This window comes from Oenanthe melanoleuca, chromosome 3, assembly GCF_029582105.1.
Source record: "Oenanthe melanoleuca isolate GR-GAL-2019-014 chromosome 3, OMel1.0, whole genome shotgun sequence".
Classification (NCBI taxonomy): Eukaryota; Metazoa; Chordata; class Aves; order Passeriformes; family Muscicapidae; genus Oenanthe; species Oenanthe melanoleuca.
Genome location: NC_079336.1, coordinates 93,769,125 through 93,786,338, shown reverse-complemented (window position 1 = coordinate 93,786,338; position 17,214 = coordinate 93,769,125). Strand labels below are relative to the sequence as shown.

General features: G+C 48.1%; 1 protein-coding gene across 1 annotated transcript in view; it reads right to left on the bottom strand.

Moving 5' to 3' along the window:
- GALNT14 (polypeptide N-acetylgalactosaminyltransferase 14) overlaps positions 1-17,214 on the bottom strand; it is a 92,414-nt gene that overhangs the window by 42,343 nt on the left and 32,857 nt on the right. The gene's annotated exons all lie outside the window — the stretch shown is intronic.

The window sequence follows — 17,214 nt, the reverse complement described above, 5'->3', positions numbered from 1 at the left end:
CCTGCAGTTCCAGCTCCAATCCACCTCACTCCCAGGCTCCTGAGGAAGCAGTCCCCACCAGCCAGTCGCAAGGTAAGCCAAGCCCTGCTTCTAAATCGATTGATTCCTTATTAATTCTGCCTTAACTGCATAACCAGACTACAAGGAAGATTAGGATTCAAAACTTTCCAAGCCAGCCTTCAGAAGGCAAAAACCCACAGCTGCAACCACAGCCCCTGCTGCCTCCTTCCCAGGAGGAAATGTCACAGACTCTGTAATTACTTTGACCTTTAGCTGATTAAATTTGTGGCTTCTATAGACTGACACCAATATATTCCCAGCTCAGAAAATCCAGATACCTCTTACATCCATGCTGCCCTTTCCAGATCCCTATCAGTGCCTCAAGATGGTCTTAAGATGACACAACAGTAGCTCTATATCACAGCCATCCTGTCCCTTCCCATCCACATGCCACTTGTCTGCTTGTGTCACTGCCCAGGTGCTACCACTACCATCCTCAAAAACAGCAGGAAAGAGCACTGAGCAACCACTCTTCCAACAAACCATCAGTTTGCTCCTCCAAAGTTCTGGACCACAGTACCTGCAAGGTGAAGTAAAAACAGATGGAAAAATTAAGTTGGGGATGGAGAGGAGAAAGCACGTAAGAGCAGCCAGATGTTGCTGGTTTATGCTATTCAGAGCAGCATGTTGTACCTCTCAAATGCCAAAATGCTCCAGATATAATTTTTAATGAGATTTTCCATGTTTTAATTTTGAAATTGCATTTCTGATTATTTACAAAGTGAACAAGAATGCACAACAGGAGAAACAAGTCCAAAAGTAAGGAAAAACTGGTATCCTGGGTGGGACAAAATATTTGCAAGCTCACGCTAAATTAGTTTCTGCTTTCTCTCCAAAACCCTTTCCAAATCCTGCCTGAACTTGACCAAAAGCAGGTTTCTCATTACTCTGCTGTTCCCTCAGCACAGTCATCCACACCAGAAATTCACCTTCGAGCCAATTCTAATTCTGGGTCCATCCCCAAAGGACGCCAAAGTCGCACAGCTATTCCATATGCAGGAGACAGTTCAGCAACACTGCCCTGTGCGACAACACCCTCATCCATCAAAACTGCATCTCGGGGATGCTGAGAACAGCGGGGTTCTGAATTATGAAACAGCAGCAGGTCATGCCCTGAGCTGCTTCTTTGGGTCACTGCAGCCCCTTGCATCGCCCAGTATCCCACTTCAGCCGAGCCATCCCAAACTGCTGCTGCTCAGCTTTGTTCAGGCTCAGCTCCTGTTTGCTCTGGGAGCTGCAGGGACAGACTGTGGCAACTGCTCTCCCTGTGCTATTTATACACAGCTCCCAGATGCGTGTCCTGCCACCCACTTCCAGCAGGGCTCTGTGGAGCAAACAAGGGAAGCTATTTCTGGCAGAGAGCGAGCAAGAGTGGAAAATACAAAGTCATCAATACTTTACTCACGCTATCACAACAGCCAAGGAGCTGGTAAATAAAGCAGGAGCTGGGTGTGCCGGCCCAACCAGGCAATGTGCATGTGGGAAAAGCTGGAATGTCACACACGGGCACCTCCAGAGCTGCAACTCACCCCTGGCTTCTGTCTAGTGCAGCTTGTCACATCCCAAGGACAGGAATGATGCTGCCATAGACCTCCAGCCTCACTTCGCCTCTATGACCAGCACTACACCACAGCAGGGACCTGCCTCTCCAAAAACTGCCTGCAAAAGGGTTAGGCAGAGCTGCTGCATCTTCCAGGGCTCCTCCTCCTGGGTGCTTTATGGCCCTGACTCTGTCCATGCCCAGGGTTTTACTCCTGGGTTCTTCTTTCAGGAGCCCTCCCAAAGTTTCCTCCACTTGGTCCTTTTTTTTTTCCCCCCCTTCCTCCCTCAGTGTAACTGCAACTAAACATCCTGGGTCCCCAGAAGGCAGATTTCAGTTTAAGTTGTTGACTACAAGTGTCTTTTTTTTGGCACTTACTTGTGTAATAAAAACCACAGCTTGGAAAAGCATTAAATCTAGCATGTCCAGAATTATTTTGTGTGACAATTACATCTGGGGTAATTTCAATTTAATACCTCACTGCAAGTGAAAATTGCAGCATGCAGCCCTAAAATTGCTGTAATAACGAAAATAAACCCGCTAAAAGCTGCCTGTGCTACCTCAGGCTGTCACTGGATAAGTGTTTTGTGCTGCTGATGGTATTTCATAGGTCACCCAACTGCCAACAAAAAAAAACACAACAAAACCAAAAGCAACACCCACAACATTTTCAGGAAACCAATGAAAGTTTTTTTTGAGATTGTTAATAAAAAAGGGAAGAAAAAAAAAGGGAAAAAAAGTAATAACTGCACTGCCTGTATTTGCAGTGTGGTGAAACTCACTGGATAAAGCCATTTAAAATTTGATGCTTTGAAATCTTGCAGCAGGACTGGGGAGCAATCCTAGCACAGCAAGTACAAGCAGGAAATGCTGCCAGGCTGCTCTGCAGGTTCCCAGCATCTGGGTGGGATGCAAGAAGACAGAAGCCAGGCTGGCCTGCCCTAAAAACCCCAGGGAGAACATCCAGATGGAGAACAATTCTTATTCCTCATGCAAGAAGTCAAACTTCATTTGATGGGAGGAGTCACTTTTTGATTAAAGTTTTTTTTTCCATTCAAAATGAAAATAATTTCAGAATCAGAAGGTTCTGAAGGGGTAGTCTGGCTACCAACACCTTAGGAATCAGCCTTGGAAAAGAGATGGACCCTGTTGCACAAGCTCTTCTGGTGCCCCCAGGCTCTTCCAAGGGCACATCACATGCCCACAGCACTGTGCTGTGTCTCTCAAAACCCACCTCTTACATTCACTCTCCTGTGCCTCATTAACTTCCTTCAATAAATGATTATCCTCATCCCACCCCCCTGAATTCCCCCTGCCAGGCTTCTGCTCATTCCTTTGCTCTACTTAACAGCCATCACTTGCCAACAACTCTGCTTTGAATTTTTAACGTTTCCCACAAAGTCCAAACTCTCCCTCAACACAGCTCACCACTTCCAAAGCACTCTCTGCAAATTTATTTCAAACAGCCAGCTGCATCAGGCAGAGCTGCATCATCTTTCACCTCCTTCCTAGCTCCTCTCTTCTCCTTGGAAACACGTGGCAGAGCAGTCTCGTCACCACACATCCAAAATAAGGGTATTTGTGTTTTTCTGCACTCTGCAGCCACAGGGCTCCCACATCAGCCCAGAGGACAGGGACCTGCCATCACATCACCAACAGGATGGGTTCACACCACCCCTGATGGACAAACCACACTGATTTCAGATGACATTCCCCAAGGTGTGAAAAATTACTCCCATGGAGAAAAAAATGAAAATTACCACTCCAGTGAGAGAGGAAGCTACCCTCCCACCACAGGCAAGGAAAGAGATGTCAGTGGAAAGGAAAAGATTAGGGCCCCCAGGCTCTGCACACCTGTAGGGATGGATGGCAGGGCATGCAGGCACCTTGGTTATACCTCTCAGGGTGGCATACACAACAGTGGAAAACTACTGTGCCTAAACCCTGTCCTTAAGCTGAAACAAAATTCATAAACCATAAAAACACAGAATGGCTTTGGGTGGAAGGGAGCTTAGAGACGAACTGGTTCCAACTCCCTGCCTTGGGAAGGGACACCTTGCAGTAGATCATGTTCCTCTAAATCCCATCCAACACCTGAACACCTCCAGGGATGTGGCATTCACAGCTTCTCTGGAAAGCCTAATCCAGTGCCCCATCACCTTCCCAGTAAAGAGTTTATTCTCAATAACTACCCTAGGAGACTTCCATGAAAATACCCTAAAAATAACAACCTTGGACATGGTTTGATATAGAGCTATAAAGCAATATATATGCCAACTCATATGGAATCTAGTAATTTCATAGAGGTTACTGCTGGACAGGACTGTGCACCACCTCACCTGACCTCTGGGCAACACAGCCTCTGGCATTTCTCCCAGTTATTTCTGCATTTCTCAGTTATCCATGCATTAAGTCCAGTGACTTGTGCCTGACTGAAGAGTACTTTTCAAAATATCATTATTTGATGACATCCAGAGATGGAAAATCCAAGAAGTGCTGTTCATGCCACAGTCAACACATCAGTCTCATACAACACAATAAATGGGACACAAAAATCCAGAATTTGCTTGACCAGAGCACAGAGAAGGGTCAAGTGATCTTCATGGCATTCATCTCCCATCTACACCCTTGGTTCTGGCACAAGGACCTACAGAGAAAGCTCTGGGATTCCCTCTGGAGTTGCCCCTAAGCTCCACTAGGATACACCACGATGTGAGTGTAGCAGCTCAGAGCACAGACACAGCAGCAAAAGCAGCGCCTGCAGGAACTGCCACCAGCTCCAGACCCTCTGTGCCCAACCTGGTCCTGCAGGTCCAGGCTGTGGGTTGGTGCTACTGGACCAGCAGAGGCAAGGCCTAGAGCAGAGAGAGGCTGAAAACACAGCTGGAAGGCTCAGCAGCCCGGAAAGCAGGCGTGCCAGAAGGAAAGAAGAAAGGACACGGAGTCAGATGTCAGCTGGCAGTGCCACATGATTGCAGGGAATGCCAGCTCAAGTTTGGCTTGCCAAAGTGAAAAAATACCCTTGAGTAAGGTCGGTAGGATTTCTTTGTGCTGGACTGGCATGTGCCTCAGGCTTGTATTCCCAAAAAGGGGCTGAAAAATCCCTAGGACAGCGTGCAACAGTGTCCTGGTTTGAAGGACAGGTGTCTGCCAATAAAGGCAGAAGCTTCTCTTTGAAAGAGAGAATGTAAACTTCCTCCCTCCAAATTATTATTATAATTTTGAAATTAAGGGGCTCTCAGGCAAAGATATGGGAATTAGGAATAACAATTCTTTACTAGGAAAATTAAAATAAAAATACAGTAGTACAAAGAACAATCCCAAAAACACTGACAGAGTCAGAATACAACCTGACACCCTGTCAGTCAGGATGTTGGTAGCAGTCCCATTAAATGGTGGCTGCATCCTCCTGCAGTGACAGATGTCCTGTAGAAGGTGCAGTTTTCCTCTGAAGGTCCAGGGATGATGTGGAAAGGTTCCATTTTCCTCTGGAATCCAGTGGAAAGAAGGTAACTTGCTGTCCAAAATCTCACTTTTTATCTAGGTAGGAAAAGCTTGGCTGCTCCCCCTGGCTGGAGCATCTCCCAGTGGGATGATGTAATTTTATCAGTCATACAGTGGGACTGAATGGACCAGCAGCAGATGATATCTTCCTGGAGGGAGGATGGGCTGTGGAAAAGATAAAGATGATTGCCCCAGCTGGTTTAAAGATGGCCCATTAGCAGATGGTATGTGCCATGGAGATAAGGAATCACTGCCTCACCCGGCTTCAACAGATAGTGATGGAACACACATTTCTGGTCACATCCTGTACTGCAACCCAAGACAGATGCTGCTGGGGCTGGGAGGAACAATGGTCATCCAAGGAGAGGAATCCCTGGTTGAGCAGATGACTTCAAGGTGAACAAGTGTTTCAGCAAGGCTAAGGAGGAACATCTGCAACAAATAGTCACTGGTGGTTAGCATCAGAGCTAACATGGAATTATTCAGCAGGCTTGAACTAGATGTAATTTGATAAAATTATAAAAGAAGACCATCAGGAAAAATCTGCTGGGGCAGTGAATCAGCTCTGGCTGTAGATTAGATATCCAGAGGAACCTGTCCAAGTTTGCACCTTTCCACAAAAATACTAGAAAATGCACAAAAGAGTAGAGTCCTGTGAATTGGTGCAACTTAACCACTGGCTGACCTGAGATCAGTCTCCTTGGGTTGATCAAAAAGGACATTTTTCTACACAGCTTCTGAAACTTGAAGAAGTGCTGGATTTGGCTAGTGTGCAATTAATATTTCCTCTAACTCACTGCCTCTTTCAGTCTCTTTCTTTCTTTTCCCTGCAAGATAGATATCTAAAAAATTCATCAAACGACTAAATTTGAAGAAAAGGGGAAATGCAAGAAGGCAAAAATAACCTTCTGTGCACATGACGTGCTGCTGCCTGTGAACCTCAAAACTGATGAGAAGATGCATTTATAATTCATTAAAAATTTGCTGGATTTTTGTCTTCAGAAAAGAGGAGGGGGGAAAAAAAGAGAATTTACTAAGAAGGTAGGAAAGAATAGCATGGCTGCCTTTAAAAACAAGTTAAACCAGATTGTGTGTCTTGATTTTCAAGCAGCTCATGAATAATTCAGCCTTCTAGGGCCCTCCACTCAGACTCAGGGTCTGTCTTGCTTCTTGACTCCCTCCACCCTTCCTTCCTCAGAACTGAGGCAAAAAGAAAAATGAAGCCAACAAAAGTGAAAAGCAAAAAAAAAAAAAAAAACCAGTACAATTCAGCAGAATTTAAAACTGATTCCAGTTTTTTGATGGCAAAGTTTTTCATTTTGTGGAAGTAAAAGCAAAATCTGGTAAATTGCACCTTCATGGAAAATCCACCAATCCATTATTAAAGATCTTCAGAAGTCAGAAAAACCTGAAATTACATTTCAGAAGCTTGGAACCCTGGATGTAAAGATTCCTGAGAGAGGATGCTTTCTGACCAGAGCTTCCTGGCACCACATGGCAAATCAAAGCAGAGAAAGTCCCCATCCTCACAAGACCTCTGTAGTCACAGCTGGGGAAGCACAAACCCAGCTTCATGCTGTGATAGCTCAAAAACACTCCCAACATGCAGGGATCTGCAGTGCTCACAGCAGAAATCCACCCAAACAACCTCAAAACAAAATGCCCTTTTGCTGCAGCTGACGGAGTAGGACTTTAAGGTGCTGGATAGCAGAAAAAAACAAACAAGAGTCTGATGGAGGAAACTGTCTCATGGTCTTAATTATCAACAGGAGCGAGTCATGGAGAATTAGTTCCATTATTTACTAATACCTGACTTGGATTTCAGCCTACACAAACATATTAGGTCAGTAGAAATAGCGAGACAAGCACGAGAGTTAAACAACTTCATTCTGTCAGAATAACTTGGAGCAAGTTATCAAAGTAATCGATGGCACGTAATAACTGTAAGACAAAGTGGTCAATACGTTACAGCAGTCAGAGGCAGAGGATGGTTATAGCAGAGGGTGATCAATGGCACCCTGGGAATGCTGAAGCACTTGGTGATGAAGGGATGGCCACCACCAAATCATCACTGGGCCCTGGTGTGGTTCAGGTGGGTGCAGCCTCCGAAGGGCACTGAGACAGGCAAGGTTTTCTCCTCCCTATAAAAACCCCAGGATCCTCCCAGTCTGTTGCAGGGAAGGAGGCACCTGGAATTTGAAATGGAAATCCTGTGTCCCCATGCTGACTGATGTTGGCACAGCCACCCCCAGGGCCACAGCTGGGTCTGCAGTCAACCCTGCTCTGTCAGAGACCCCCATCCCTCCCTCCATAGGGAAAAGCCTCCCCTGGTGCAGTGACTGCCTCCTCCAGCGGTTCCTGCTGCCTCCAACGCTGCAGCATCACTTCCACTCCAGCACATCCCTTGTTCCTCGGGAGCCCAATGTGTGCTTTTCATCTGATACTCACAATCACTTGCCTTTAAATACAGCTTGTCATTTTCAGATGACTAAAGTGTCAAAAACATTTGAGATCTAAATGAAATTTTTCCCTTTTCAGGATGAGAAAAACAGATCCCTTTGGCTTTAAGTTTTCCTGTCTTTTTACTTTTAGATTCACCAACAGCTTAGCTTTTGGTTTATCCTGAAATTGCTATCTCCTGGCTTTTCTTTCTCTTAAAAAACCAAAAAAGCTGAAACACTGTTATTCACTCAGCTCTACTGAGCCCTATCTACCCACATAGCCCCCAAACTCAAGCTCCAGAGATGTGGCACTGACAACACAGACACAGCCCAGTTGTAGGGAGTGAGGTGGATCCCACCACCCACTCTGTCTCCATTTCCAGCTTTGGGCTCTTGAACAAAAGCAGCAGTGCCTGTTCCCAGGCATTGCTCACCTTGAAATGGAGCAGTTTATCCTCAGGGTGCAGTGACTGGCAGGTCACTGTCTTTTATTAAATTCCCAGCTCTCACTCCTCCACTCCTCTGTGTCCCCCATCGTGACAGGGACATACAGAAAGATCCTTGCTCCACAGACAGATATCTGGGGAATGAGCTTTTATCTCTGGGTAAATGTGTCACAAAAGTGGAGCTAATTAACTGGGGCTCTGTTTTTGAAAAAGGTTAATATTTTATCACATGTCTTCTGTCTTGAGGAATAATTAGCCCTGGCAGTAGTAGCTGTGCCATTTCCCAAGGGACTGAGCAAGAGATTGGAGGCTGGAGAGATACACATGGTATTGATGGACAGACAGCAGCTCAACTCTGGGCTAACAGTGCATCTCACCAGCAGTTAGTCCTCAACACAAACCAACCTGCCACAGAGTATTAACAGAGGCAAACCCCTCTCTTCAAAGGCTGTACACATTCTTCATGCCCATTTCATGCCTTCTGGTGCAGGGAGATGCTTTAAACCAAGGCACTGTGACTCAGCCAAAAGCACTGACACCAGAGCACCAGTCCCAATCCCTTCTCCCCAGGCACTCCTTCCTTATTTCTCCAGCACCCCAGTCTACACAAAAAAGGGAAATCCCACAGGCTCTCTTAATTCTTGGATCCCAAAACCAAACCTGGTCTCATGGGGGAACCAACAACTGAAGCAAATTCTCATTGGGACTGTGCAGAGGAAGGTTCCCCCAGTGCTTGCACAGAAGTGTTCAGTATAGTGCACAACATCTGCACTGGGCTGGGATGCAAGCAGGGAAAATGGAGGGACTGAAAAAGGATGAGGGAAGGGTCATTTCAGATTGACCCAGAACTGTTTTGTGCATGCATTTCTCTTGGCAAAATGCAGCGGATGGGTGAGTGGGGAATTTCCAAAATGAAATCAAAACTGTCTCATAGGGAAACAAAGCCAAAATGGAATGGACTTAGGGGAAAGAAATACATCATTTGTGGGGGGGGGTGGAAAGGAATGAAGCAGGAGGGAGGGGGAACTTCTCAGCTTTTTACCTCTCTGAAGCTGCAGTTTTTGGCAAGGAACACAAAATAAAGGTGTTCTTCAGGGAAGGGATGGAAGCTGTGCCTTTTCCCCTGTGAGCTCTTCAGATTCTCCTTGGGAGGATGCCTGTCCTGTGCAAATACTCTTCCCACCCAGCAAGGCACTGAGGGGCTGGAAGGAGGGGCAACTTTGTTTTCTGGATAAACAAAACTCAGCAGTAAGAAATTTAGTATTATACCATGGTATTTTCTGGAATAGTCCATTCATCCCCACTGCCAGCAGCCAGACTCCAAGACACTGAGTCCCTACAGACTCCCACAGTACCCACCCTGTCAATCCCTTTGGCCTGCAGACATCTTTTAGCCAAGAATACAGCTCAGGAATAGTTTCTGCTCATTGTGCAGACAAGTGCCATAACTCACACTCCTTGCACAGCCCATTCAGATGGAAGTAGCTCTGGCCTCCAGGAAAAAAATGAGTAACACAGCCACTTAACTGGCACATCCTCCTGCATGCCAAACACCCGCCTATACACTTCCATCAGCTCCTCAGAGAGCCTTGCTCACTCCTCAGCTGCTTCTCAAGTTACCCTCAAGTTATCCTTCTCATGCAAGAAGAAGAAGAGGGGAGGAGTAGCACTGAAAATCCACCACTGCAGAATAGGCACTGTCACATCTGCCACCTCCCTACAGCAGCCACAATCAAAACACAATCAACCCCACTCCTGGAGAAACACCAGTCTCCCCCAGTTCCAGCATTCCTACCCAGAACCATTTTTAATGAAAGCTCCTCAGCCTGTCTTATCCAGGCACCCCCTCAAGATACAGAACTGCAGCATCTCACTTTATCTGAGCCCCTGCCCCTTGGTGACAGCCAACATCCAGAGTCCATGACTCCAGGGCATGATTCACAACCTGGGATCAGTTGAGCTGTGCTCCAAAAACCTGAGTGAAGTCACTGTACTGCCAGGGTGAGGAAGACATGGCACTCCTGAAACCAAGAGGAGGGCAGGACCTCCTTTTCCTGGGATGCAGTTAGACTGGTGGTGACAATGACCCTGTGTCCCTGCCAAGGAGGCAATGCTGAGTGATTCAACCCAGCAACTCTAGCTCCAGGAAGTGATTAGGCAGGGCTTGGAGGGCACAGAGCAGTACCAGAGGCTGCCTCAGGCATCTGGCTTTGGACTGGGATTTCAGTGCCTGAAAGTCTCTATTTTCCACAGAAGTCTGTGTAAGTCATACAGGGTGGCTTGAGTGTTGGGATGATGGTCCAGCCAGGAGCCCTGGCCAAGGGGAGATCCCAGCTCAGACATGGGCAGCCTTCCCCAGGGAATGCAGCTTCTCTCAGTACTCAAATCCACTATAATCTCATTTCATGCAGATCCTTCTCATCTACTCTTTCTTCCCCTACCACATTCAAAACAATCCCAAACCCAGAAAGCTTCAAAAAAGGACATTACATAGAAAGATATTTGAAAAAATATCATTGCATTAATCTATTTTTGTCCCCTGAAGCCATCAGTCCCTGCCTCAGAAGCCATCAGGTCAGCTGAGCCCTTCACTTCCACCAGACAAAAATGTGGGGCAGCAAATGTCAGAGGCACTGGTGTGGCCACAGATACTCCCAGTATGGGGACCTGGACACTCACCAGCTATTTCCCAGGATTGAACTTGTGTAGCTCAGTTTGCAGTTGCTGAGACTCCAGAGAGACCCATCACACTTTTGCACGAGCTCTCCAGGAACAAAAGGTGCAACTATCAGAAAGAGACACCTTAATGCAGGTATTCCCACACCTGTACCAGATACTTACTCCAACAGAAGCAGGAATACATGAAATACTGGACTTCTGCAGTGCTAAAACAGTCCATGCATATTTTTCTCCACTTTCAGGCAACATAATGAGTAGAGACTCAATGGGATTTTTGTCTTTGACCAAGTTTTCTCCAGCCTGTCTCAACCCTACCATTGACAAAATTGCACCTCAAGCAACTTTCAAGTTTGTTTCACAAACACAGGTAGCAGGGTGGAAAGAACTACGAATTCCATGCACTGCAACCAGGGTTTTTCAATAACATCAGCTTTTACAAAATGCTGAGAGGCAGGAGTCCCAGTAGGCTCATTGCTTTCTGCATTGAGACAAACCTGGGCTGATTACTGAGCTGACCCAACTTGGAGCAGGAGGCTGGATCAGAGACCTCCTGTGGTCTCTTCCAGCCCAAATTATTCTATGATTTTATCAAGTGCCAGTTTCTGATTAATAGCTGTCCTGCTTTCCTTGCTTAGCTGCCAAGAATTGCTGATCTCAATACTCTTTGCTCTCTGCGCTACCTGAAAACAATTTCTCTGTGTTTTGATCACCCAATGGTTCCTTAAACCCCCTTGCAGTTTCAAGTCCAAATTCACCCAGAAAACCGAGTGCAAATGCCACTATGTGAGGTGAGCACTCCATATCAGCATGAAAGTTTCAAATTTAGGCCACAAAAGCCATCTGATCAAGGGCAGAACCAAGACCTTGACCAATGCAGGAGGTTCCAGTTTATGCCAAAGGGACAAGCCAGCCCCTACTCTACTTGAAGGATTGCTCTCACATCTTCATCCTGAGAGATCTCAGCCTAAGGAGGTGATGGAAAACAGAGTGCTGTGAGCCAACCTCTTGGTGTCTGGTGTCCCCAGTCATGTTGTTTCCTAATGGAAATACTTCAGTGTAAAATGTGTTTTCCACCACTGATCTGTGTACCTGCTCACCTGCAGGGTCATGCTCTGCTCTTGCTGTCACCAGAAATAAGGAGACCAGAGCTTCTCTTACCCAGCTGTTTCAGCCCAAAATGCTTTGCAGGCAAAAGATCCAGGGACAGCCCTTACACAGGATTTTGCCTAAATGTGATAAATCTCACTTTGCAATGAAATGACAAATATCCTGGCTCTGCTCAGAAAACAGAGTAACAGCTGGAATAACAGATCAAGCAACAGAAAATCTCTTCAGGACATTGCTGACAGCCACCCAGCAGCTAATAATAATGAGCCCCAAAGGCAAGAAGAAACCTGTACCCCCTTACACCCAGCCACCCCAGGCTCACACAAGGTTGCTGGCACCCTTCTCCCCTCAGCCATCATGCACTTCTCATGGGGGAGCACCCACACAGGAGGGCACAGGACAGAGCAAAGCCAGCAGCACAGACACACAAGGGAGGACACCTCCTCCAGCTTTCACCAATGCCAGGTCCAGATGTGGCAGCACCTGAGCACTCCCTCTCCCCCATCCTCCTCACCTGGCTCCCTCCTTCATCCAACCTCATGGCCAGAGGTCCATCCATCAGCACTGCACTCAAGGCTCCTCTGATCAGACCTGCCTCACCTCCCCTCTGCCCCAGGCAGATGCACCCAGCAGCATCAGGCACAGGGAGACCACAAGCACATGCACCCCTGCCCACACCACCTCTTGCCCTGGTCTGCCACACAGCACACCCAGAGTCAGCAACTCATGAGACACTGCTTGAACAAGCACATTTTAAAAATAATAATCCCTCAGGACTTAGTCTGCATTACACAGGAAAGTGGATTAGCACAGCTACAGTCCAGAGGCCAAAGTAAGAAATGTATGGAGTCAGCAAAGTGAAAGATAACAGAGACCTCAAAAATCTATAGCTCTGGTTCTGTTCTCAGCTGTGTGAGGTCCATCTAGGTCCTTATAAACCTTCCCTCAAATTCAAAGTGGGTTTGGTCACCTGCTAGGTGCTGCTGCAGATCTAATGTTCAGGTACCACTGAGGACAGCAGAGCACAGCCCCCACTCTGTCCTGCCCAGGCTTTCCCATACATGCTGTTCTACAGACAGGTTCCTCCTTTGGGGACTCTCAAGAAACCAGACAAGGAAGGTAAGATACTTAAATCCCTATGTGGGGCAAAACATACATTTTTGGCTGCTGAGACCCAGTGTTCACCTCAAGAACAAGGTTTTGGTCTGGAGGGAAAGGAAGTTGAAAGAAGAGAAGACAATGTGAGAAGACCAAGGGCATCATAAACATGCTAAACCAAAGGCAATGCTGTCAAAACCTAATTTTCTTAATTCCCAAGAAGATATCACCATATTCTCAGTGCTTGCTGCTTCTGCAATCATCTACTCACCCAAAAAAGAGCCACTCCCAAGCCTGCTTGTGCCACAGCTGCTCTCTTGTCATCTGCACAGGGATGCCAACATGTGCCAGCCGTGTCCAAGTGGGACACAGGGAGGGGCAGAGAGCCATGCCCAGCCCCAGGTGCCTGTGTACACAGGTACCACACCCAGCAGAGGTGCCCCTCAGCACCACCTGTTTTTCCCAGTCATCCCCACACTCAGCACAGCCAGGTATTTGTGCCCATCCCAACTGTGATGTGCAATGTGCAAGCTCTGCACCCTCGGAATGCAAGCTGAAATTAATGGGTCAACACAGCACTGCAGTGTGTAATGCTCCTGATCAAGGGCTGTAATAATGACATCTTTGGACCTTGAGAACACAAGACAGCAGCTCTCTACCTTCGTGAAACCTCACAGGCATCACCTGCATCTTCCCATCCCTCCATATGAGCAGAGCAACCAGTCCTAAGCAGCCTTCCTACCCAAGGGACACTCTCCAGCTAGCTTAGCACAAGGATTTAAGAGGAGGAACCTGGAGGAAACCTTAAGAGTATGTGCTGTCTCCTCGAAGAGAACAGCACACACTATAACAGCAGAGCTTTTCCAGGGGGCACAAATTGACAGGACCTGGCTTCTGGGCTGCCAGGATGCTCTCACCTTCAGCAGACAATGCAACCCCTGATCCTCATCCCTGCCAGCCTCGTGTTCCAATCACAACTTGATCTTAGCAGCTGCTTTATCTCAGAGACACACATACACAAACACCCCTAAGCAGCTGTAAAATTAAACTTTAGTTGGGTAGCTAGGACCTCTTGTAAAGCACTTGCAACTCAGGGAAGGAAGGAACTTCAGAAATGCTGAGGCTAATGTTAGAATTTGAGAGGGCTCCATCCTCGGCCTTCTGGCTTTATTAGCTCTTGAGACAGCACTAGTGAAGTAAAAAGCAAGACAAACAGAGGAAAGCAGGCACTGGGAGATGCCTGAAGCTGGCTGGTGTGATTTTCAATAGCTGGAGAAGTCTGCTGGAGGCTCTTGCCTCTCCTCCAGCCTCTCATCTCCTCTCCTGTCCCTGATTTCCCTCTCTGCTGTGCCACCCTCAGCAGCACCAACCCCCGCTCAGGCCGGCGCTGCCCAGCCTGGCAGCCACAACAGCATCTGCACATCCATCAGACCCAGCCCAGCACCGGGGGCTGGGGTCAGCCCAAGCAGCATATGGAGCACTGCTGTGGGACACCAGCCTCCCCAGGAGCTGTCTGCCACAGATGGAAAAGGCCCGTGGGCCTGGGGGTGACACATCCTCGCTGTCGGCTTTCCAAGCTGCTGAGCAATACTGGAAACCTGAGCTCTGCTCCCCCCACCACGTGCTCACGCCTGGCACTGACTCACTCACTGCCATTCCAGTCCCACACTTTGTCGGTGGGAGTTGCAGGAGGTGGGATGTGGGGATGAGGTAAACCCAAGTGCGTGTGGCTACCGTGGTGGAGGGTGACTAGCCACCCACTCCGGAGGCATGAGCTGGCTGTGCACAGCCTGGATGTGCCACCAAGCTCCAGGGGCAGTCTGCTGATGCAACCACAGGGATGTTTTAACATCTTTGACTTTTGACCATCCAAGGTCTTCTCCTTCTTCCTTGGCCCAAGGGCTTAGCCAACATGCAACCAGGAATGGAGCTAACAGCACTGAAACACAAGGTCACCAGGAGCAATGCTCCAGCTGTGACATCTCCCAGACCAAGTGACACAAGGTAGTGCACAGAAAGCATGACAGTTCCCAGGCTGAAATCACCCACAAACCAAACAAAAGCTCACAGCCCTGCACTAGCCAGAGGCAGACAAAGAGAGCCACCACAGTTCCTCCTGCACTGATTTCTTGGAATACTGCAACTCTTCTCCATCTGAAACTATTCCACTGGCTGCAATTTAAAAACAAAATCAATCCAGCAAACATTGCTAAGCAACTGGCTGTCAGTGCCACATCCCATCCCATTGAAAGTATTTGCCCTCTCCATGACCTCCTGGCAAGGAGCTTGCTGCTCAGCCCTTGCCAGATTTTGTATATTCAGCTATCATTGGCAGGTCCAGATGCTTGGCTGTATTAGCAGAGAAAACACCAGGAAACTTTCTGCAGCCATCCTAATGAAAAACACCCCCCAGAGAAGCTGTAAGGAGCAGCATTCCCACATCCCAGTCCCTAGGATTAGGACACAATGCATAGGTCTCTGGGCATTACCATGGTCTGCAGAGGATGTACATGTACATGTTGTACAGAGGATGGAGGATGGAGAGCCAACACACTGGAAACCTTGTCACAGAGCAGAGCACATCAGACTGAGAGGCTGAAGGAGAAGTTGCCTATCAATGGCAATGAGCTGAAATGATGGATGAGACCCTCTCCAAAGCCTCCTAAACCCTCACACAAGCTGGGCAGCAGTCTCTTGGCACAGTGGTACCTCTTGGTGTGAGGTCCTGAATTGCCCCAAAATCAGCTGGAGTAGAATTGAGGCCTGACTTTCTGGGGTCCCTCTGAGCAGCTTAATCCCAGTTTTCCATTGAAACCAAGCCTCCAAACACAGCCTCCAGCAGGACACACAGCATGAGCACTGCAGGTGTCCTTTCTCCCACAACAGCCTGGTCCACACAACACTGCTCTCCCCTTCACAGGAGGGTATCTCATCAACCCCATGCTGGATTCCCTTTATATGTTCTTACACAGCCATCAGCAATTCCTCCCTGCTCCAAGAGCAGGCCATGCTAATCCATGCACAATTCAAGACCAGCTTCCAGGTTGCATGGCAGGGCCAGAGCATCACCTGCAGCAGCTCCCAGGACACCAGTACTGTAAGTGAGGATTGTTTTTCCAGAGTGGGCTCAGGTCTGCACTTTCCTCTCTCCCCCAACCAGCAATTCCAGATCCCTTCCTCCATCCTCCCCATCGGCACCTGCCTCCCCCAGATCTGCCAGCAGCTCCATTTCCTCCGTGGCCACTCTAATGCTTAGCTAATGGTGCATCATCCGCAGCGTTCCTCAGGCATATTCAATAAATCAGAATCCAATTACCGGGTTAAGGAAATTGGAAACAAATTAAATTAGCCCCAGCCCCTCCCACGTGCTGTGCCCTCACTTCCTCCTTAATGAGAACTTTTCATTCACAGGAGCACTCAGTGCCACATCTGCCCACCCAGGAACAAGGTGGCTGCCACTGCACAGTGATGGTAGGCAAGGGGCAACTGAGTCAATCCTCCCTTTTAATAGGGCAGATGGTTAATATCCCCAGCATTAATTCTCTCCAGGAATAGCACACTCGCTCTCTGCTCAGCTATAACAGGCGTCCGTCAGGGCTGACAGCTCCTCTCCAGAGAAAGGAGCATCTGGTCCTTACAACAAAAAGAAGCTAAATAAATAAATAAGCACATTGCTTGCTACAGGGCTGGGGAGCTGGTGCTGTTTAAGCATTTCAGCCTAAGTGCTGCATTTGAACTGGAATAGGGGAAATTCAGAGTTGGGTCAGATGCCAGGAGTGGAGTCACTGTGATCTGGGAGTGAGGTGCAGCAGGGGCAGCACAGTGCCGTGGCTGAGTCCAGCACAGAGCTCCCACCAGAGCAGGACTTACCCAAAAGGGCTGCCAGGACAAGGCAGTAGAGACAGCTGCTGCCAGCAAGTTGGGACATAATGCCAGGTACAGCTCCACAGAAAGAGCTTGCACCGCTGTGGACTGGTGACCAACAGCAGGGCCAGGCATACACTATGCCTCAGATGACAAGGAGGAAAACTGCCTTGAGGGGAATTGGGAGCTTTCCCTCCAATACCAGGACATCCTCACATCACCCCATCCAGCAAACTAACCATGAACCTTCAGCAGGAGGGGCAGCTCTTCCCTGGTGAGTTTGGCAAAACAACCAGAGGGAGACTACAGCTGAGACCTTAGCAAGCAAGGGTGCACCAAATCTCCCACCCCAGCCTTCTCACACTGACAAAGGAGTGCAGCTCCATCTACAAGGCAACTGCTGCTGCAATTCTCCTGCCTTACCCAAGAGCTCCTCTGGACACCAAAGGATATTCTTGACCTCAGTGGTGCTGGA